Below are 7,500 nucleotides of genomic sequence, written 5' to 3'. Positions count from 1 at the left end.
ATTTTTATTCAAACAACCGTACTCTTGTGTCAAATTTCATTTTCATTACCCTTTTTATGACATTTATCTTCATTGCATCATGATGGAAGCCTCGTGAGGATTTGTAAACCCCTACCAAAGCTTAGTAGAGAAATTTGCATTCGAAATTTCTAGAAAGGGTGAATGGATAGTATTTAATCGATTATTGAACATTTCCTAACCGATCATTATTTGATTATGTATAATGTATTAATCCTAAATATCAGTAAATATTAAAAAAAAAAAAATGATAATTTTGTTTATACTCTATAACAATAAGGAATTGATAAATGAATAATGAATTTTGCAGCATTGCCTTACCTGGTAATTTTCTATCAAATAATACATTAAGTATAATTTCTTGTAGTTTTAAGAGAATATACAAATACCTAAACTGTGTGAAGTAGGCATTCATGAAAAAGAACCTCTTCTGCCATCTCCATGCAGCAACAATTGAACACTTTCTATCCAAGAATGAAAGACTGCATATTTTTCTGAATAATCTGATATTCATTTTCTACTTCAAAATTCATTAGAATATTTTAGTCTGTTTCTGAGCTCTACATAGTACAGTTGGTTTCATGAATTTAGGTAAATAACCAGCAACTCCATATTATAAAGGGCAATATCGTTGAGACAAAATGTGTTTTATCAAGTAGTATAACAATTTCCATCAAGTGACAGAATTTTATGAAACTATCGTACCATCTAAACAGCTCCTTAAATAATCAAGCCATTGTCTTCCGCTAAACTTCATCTTTATTCGAAATTACCAGGACTTTTTTTTTTTAATATTAGAAATATCATCTTTTCCTAACCATACGGTGGAAAATTCTAAGTAATATTCGTTTCAATTATTCATTTTATTTCCCCTTTTTATTTATTCAAGTAATCCTTCTTTGTAATTTCAACCATCCTCTTAATTGAACGTCCATCAACCCAGTGCCCCGTAACCTCATTATTGCCTAACACACAAACTATCTGTATTAGTATTTAGTTAAAAGACCTATTTAGAAATGATTCTTCATTCCACTCCGAGAGGTTGATTTCTTTGTTATTCTGGAAAACAAATACACTCGAGCATTACAGAGTATTTAAAAAGTATGAGAATTACGAAATCAAGCAGATGAATTTATACCCTCGACTGATGGAGATTACTTCACAATATTTATGACGATAGGCATTTTTGACACATCATTGCCAAAATACAGCATAGACTGTTACGGGAACAAGGAAAAATATAACACATGAGCACAATATATATATATATATATATATATATATATATATATATATATATATATATATATATATATATATATATATATATATACATATACATATATATATATATATATATATATATATATATATATATATATATATATATATATATATATATATATATATATGTAGATACAGCATATATATATATATATATATATATATATATATATATATATATATATATATATATATATATATATATATGTAGATACAGTATATATATATATATATATATATATATATATATATATATATATATATATATATATATATATATATATATATATATATATATATATATATATATATATAATCTATTCTTGGGTGAGATAGCCATGTCGTCCTGATGGAAGGTTCCTAATAGTAGCTTCTAAACTTACTGAGGGATATATGTACTACAGTGATATTCCCAGAGAATTTACCTTTAGGTCTACAGAATCCTAACTCCTGGCACGAATATCCTTAAATTTCTCTTTAGGATATCGCATAATATCAGGGACCTATTCTTGATACGCCATATAGCAATCTTCACCCCGGATAGATTTAATGCTTGGGGGGGGGGGGGGGGCAGGTGGCAAAAATAGAAGGGTAGCCGTAATAAGGTTACCCTACTTCCCATACTAGTATTGAGTATGAAGATTGTGCCATATCCATGATGGTGGACACCCATTGTAGCGTTGAGCATGGTGCTACAGATATAGTAGTTCGGGAGGGTTTTTACGAAGGCCTATTTGTATAGAAAAATTGGGTGGGTCCATCAGGACGACATGGCTATCTAACCCAAAAATAGATTTTTTGCTTCGCTCAAAATCGGTTTTTAGGCTCAACCCATGTCTTCCTGTTGGAAGCATACCAGAGCATTACTATATCTGTCGATTTTCACCAGTGCCTTAACTTTAGGACAATTTTTTTATGGTCATCTGGACCATTTGAGACAAATTACGTTACTGTTATCCGTCATTATCACTAATCATTAACAATGTTAGTGTTTCCTGCCCCCTGCAGGGAAGATTCATACTAAACAGTAGAAAAGGGGCCTCAAGGTTAGCATATATTGTATGAACAAATATAAGTATTCATTGGGTATACAAACGGTCTCACGGTTTGTATATATCGTCGGAACAATATCATTGTCCATTATATCCATTATTCGTAAGCATACAATGATATGATGTTTACTTACATGAGTAAGTAAAAAAACTCTGGTATCTTGAATAAGCAAATTGACGGGTGAATTAGGACGTATTTACATTCTAATAGCCATTTATTTCTCATAAATGACTAAATGAAATAATAAGTGAAACGAATGTAACATGGTAAAGGAATTATGTATGCAACGTATACAGAAATTATTTTCCTTTTGAAAGGGAAGAAATGATGAGTGCCAATGTAAGACTAATTATTTTTTTTTTTAATAAATTTTTCGTTCCATAATTTCTGTGAATGTTGTATGCTATCAACACTGTGTACTATATACACACGGCACAAGGGTTATCTGTATAATTCTACACCTGAGATTTTGAACACATTTAGTGCCACAATGGTAACACTCATTTAAAGGGTATCACACTAGAAGTGTTGACACCTTTTCACTATAATTGATAGTCCCAATCAATTAACTGTTCATCACAGTAATTAGACGACAGGTTATAATACACTAGCTGCCGCCACCGCATAAAGCTTCAGCTCTTGGACCTGATTAGCATAGTGTTAGTAGAACACTCTGGATGATTTCCATCCAGTATATGAGTGAAGACGCTCAAAGTCCATATACTGAAAAAAGTTCAGTGATGAAGCCATTTTCCTCTGATCATGACCTGCAGGTGTACTGTCAGGATCTGCTCTGCGAATAAAGTAAGTTTCGCCATCAGTTGTTTTTAGGGATAAGTTTGATCTAGAGATTTCTCCTTTAAAAAGCTGTCCTCCCATGAAGTCTGAAGTTCTACGATAATACACCTTTAGACACTCTACAGAACATAGAGAGACATCTTCCTTCAGAGGGCAGATTCTCCAGGGACCCCACCTCTTAGTGGGTAGCTCGTTCTTAGCGAGAAAGGTTGGATCAGGAAAGAGATTCAGTTCTCCCCCTTCTGTGAACTGAATATGGCTCTCATTTCTAGATAGGGCTTCTATTTCACTAACTTTAGTCCTAGAGGCTATAGCGAATGGTAAACTAACCTTTTGGGATAGATCCTTTATGGAACAATTTTCATTGTTCACAGATGAGGCATAATGCAGGACCTTGTCCAAAGACCATGAGATAGGCTTTGGAGGTGCTGCAGGTCTAAGCCTTTCACATGCCTTCAGAATCTTATTAAAGATTTCATTCACCAGATTCACATAAAAGGCATATAGAAAAGGTCTAGTCAAGGCTGACTTGCACATAGTTATCGTGTTAGCTGCCGGACTGATTATGGAGGTGGACAAAGAAGGGCAGACAGAAATTCATTGAAATTTCTTTCGGTCCTTTTGCTTTTACAAAAGCAACCCACTTTTTCCAAAATGACTCATATTGTCTTCTAGTTGACTTAGACTTGTATTTTTCTAAGAATTCTATATTGCCCTCTGAGATCCGAAATCTTTTCCTAATTGCTAGGGCAAGAAAATCGTGAAATGAAAGGTTTGAGCTCTCTGTGATAAATCGAAGGCAATTAACTTCTGAACCCTCTGATATAGCACTGGGTTCAGTACTAGGGCCAGCCTCGGCCTCAGTTGCTTCACTATAGGGAACCAGTAGCTCTTCGCCTATTTGAGAGCCCCCAGAGCTACTCCTTCTGGAAGGATCTCAACATGTTGAGTACCTTCAGTGGTAGATTGGATGGGTTGAACAGGAATTCCTTAGTCCATCTCTTCTGTACTAGAGACATGATGTCTGTTATCTCCTCCAGAGGATCCTCGTATGGGGCTTCATATTGAGGTAGTTTCTTGATAACACTCGTCACGAAGAGGTCGAACTGCAGCTCAGGGACCTATTCCCATCTGGGAGAGAATAGGTCTGCGTCTGTGGACCATTCTAACTATCGGCTTGAGCCCGAGTAGGGCATCTGCTGTCACATTGCGGATCGATTGTATATGAACTGCTGATTAGTGCCATCCTTTTCGCCAAGGGATGGCTAACATCACCTAAACTATATGAGTCGCTCTCTAGCTTTGTCGGTTCCAACGTCTCATTATTGCTTTGATGTCCTAGATCAGCCTGAGAAGGTCTGATCTGCGGGGAGAGTTTCCCCAGCCACAACAGGACTAACGTGGCCTTGGATAAAAATGACCGAGTCCCTAGGATTTTCCTCTGATGGCAGTGAACACCTCAATCTTACGACTAGGCATCAATGCGGAGGTTCTTCAATAGTCGAGGTAGTTGCAAGGGCACGGTCTTCAATAGGCTTTTGACCATTGTTGGGGAAAAGATTAAGGAAAGACCGTTATCGGTCCTTTTAGATCTATTCAAGCATTTGATACGTATCTTCTCCAGACTTTTAACGCATTTTTCAGACGTGCCCTTAGCACTGGGTGCGTCATTATCGCGACTGGAGAGAGTTCAGAACACTTCCTTGTTAGCGTCTTGGAATCCTGATTGATTACCATATAGTCTTGACCGACCCTGCGATTTCCTTTTACATTCCAAAGGGAAAGGAGAGCATGTGTGATCGCAGGTTTCGATGGTTTTTAACTAATGAAGCCTTTGACCTGGAGAGAATCGAGACTTTTTGAAGCTGATTTTGCATCCCAGAGGTTTCAGTAACCAGATCAATTCCTTGGATGCTTATAGACAAGCCACTTCGGGTTGCCCACACCCGCCTTTCTTCTAGGCTTGGTTTTTGCGTGACATGTCTGCCAATTCCGTGAGGACACTTAGGACTGTGTTTAGTCAGCCAAGTATCTTTCCTAAAACATACGTTATCCTCTGTAACTTGAATCCTAGGTTAAAGGAGAGGGGGCGACTGACTGGAAGTTGCCAATAGGCATCTTTCAGGTCTGACAAGACTGTGAACCCTATTTTTCAGATATGGTCCTTATGTTCAGAAGGATTAACATTCTGAACTTGCTGTTAAATTTGAACTTGTTGAGTGGCAACAAGTCCAGAATGACTCTGAATTTTCTTGAGTCCTCCTTGCGAACACCAAACAGCCTTCCCTGGAATTCGATGGACTATGCTTTCCTTACTATGTGTATGCTCTAGAGCTCTAAGGTATACTCTTCCAGGACGGAGTAGGAGTGTAGAAAGAGTTGAGGGAATGTTGGTGGAGGCATGTCCATTTTTCATCCTAGTCCCATCTTGATTAAGCCTTGGACCCAAGGATCGAAGGTCCAGCGATCCTGAAGGAGTCTCCCTCTTACCAGAAGCGTCTCTTTGCTTTGACTGATTAAAGGTTTACCTCTTCCACCGCCTGCCTGAGGCACCGTGGTCATCAAAACTGTGGGATACTGTTGAACACCCCAAGAAAAATTTCTAGGCTTTTCCGTCTTCCTTTTAGGTTGGGGACTCACATCCGTGTAAGACTTTCTCTTTGAAGAGATGCCCGACTTCTGGAGAATTACCATATTCTCTGTGGTGGCTTTATTAATCACCTCTCTAAATACCTCGTTTGGAAAGAGGTCTCTACCCCCAGATGTTGGAAGATATCAGCTTCCTAGATTCGTGTTACACTGTCGCGGCAGCGAACACAAACTCCTTACAGGCTTTCTTAGCCTTTATAAAGGAATAAAAGTCTTTTACTAAAGTGGCCATATGCATTTTGGCCAAGACCATGAGCATGTTTGGGGTACTTTGATGGGCTTATCACAACTATTTGCAGTTCTATAGGGATAGGGAGGCTACAAGTCTCTCCTTTGTCTGTTGTTCCTAGACATCCGTATCTAGTTCCCTTACTGAAAAGGTGGACTTCCTTTCAATCCTTCTCCTGCATGGTAAAGGCTGGTGACAGAGGCTTGCACTCCTCGAGTGCAGGATATGGTTTGCTTGCCTCCACTGCTTTGGCAACAAATTGAACTTCCTTCCACGTAAAGGGGAATGGTATTGAAGCAGGAGCAGGAAAGGTAGGGTGTCTGTTACTTTGTGTGAACACTTTCGACACTGAGTAACACGCCTTTCTCAGGTTACTTGACAAGATAGCCTGTGCCTTATCATGACCTCCTTCGGTTTCTTTTCTTTTCCTGACGTTGGTTCATGCTTCAGTCGAATGAGGCAATTAGGGAAAGTGTTAAAGCTTGGCCAAAACTAGATTTTTTCTAAAGGAACAGGACCCATCTTCTCCGAGATGTAGAGCGTGCCGTCAAAAATTGGCATAAGCTCCGCACACCTCCAGGGATTAGTTTTGGAGCAATTCGCAAGGTCTTGGTCTCTCAGCCGTTTGTATGACCCCTGGGGAGCGACAAATGGAGCTTGTCATGGCTGCCGGTAGTTGTCCTAGCCGCCGGCAGCTGGCATGGCCACCTGCAGCTATCATATCCGCCGGCAGCCGGCATAACCGCAGGCAGTCGGACAACGGCTGTTGAGTAGGAGTCCGGCCGGCCCCACAACCCACCGGCAACCGGCGAGATTGCCGGACGACAGCCCAAAGAGATACGATGTTTAGGCCATCACTAAAGGACAGAGGAGGAGGGAAAAAGGGTGCTGTATGAGGTTTGGAAAGAGCTGGCAAGGTTGCCGGTCTTACCACACCCTTAAAAAACTCTGTTTCATTATCGGTGCCATCTTAGGCAGCAGGAAAATCTCTATCCTCCAACCTAGGGTCTGCCAATACAGTTAAGGGGACGGCGGCAGTACCGTCTCCTCTAAACAAAGGAGAAACAGAGTTCCAGTTCCGGCACCATCCTAGGCAGTAGAAGAATATGCATTGTTCAGCCTAGGGTATACTAGCACAGGACTAGTCTTTTAGACCGCAGGGAGAAAGTGGGGGCATCGTACAACCACTTCAAGTGTGGCCTGCGGAGGGCTAGCTTCGTATGCTGGCAGCCTAGCCGACGGGGGAATAACTATTCACCCTGCCGGCCAGATTGCGGCAAAAGATTAAATCCTCTGAGGTTCTGACTGAATCCCAAAATCTGCTATCTACGGCTATGGGAAGGGACAGAAAACCCTAGGCTAGTCATGCTTGAATGAAAACTCGAGGCACGACCCATTAGGGTTTTAGCCTAAGGCTACACTCAGAGGGAAGGAGGGATTACCCTTCAATCTCCTTTAGAGACAAGTAT

The sequence above is a fragment of the Palaemon carinicauda genome, chromosome 4, assembly GCF_036898095.1.
Source record: "Palaemon carinicauda isolate YSFRI2023 chromosome 4, ASM3689809v2, whole genome shotgun sequence".
Lineage (NCBI taxonomy): Eukaryota > Metazoa > Arthropoda > Malacostraca > Decapoda > Palaemonidae > Palaemon > Palaemon carinicauda.
The sequence above is the reverse complement of the archived record's forward strand: the minus strand, read 5'-3'. Positions refer to the sequence as shown.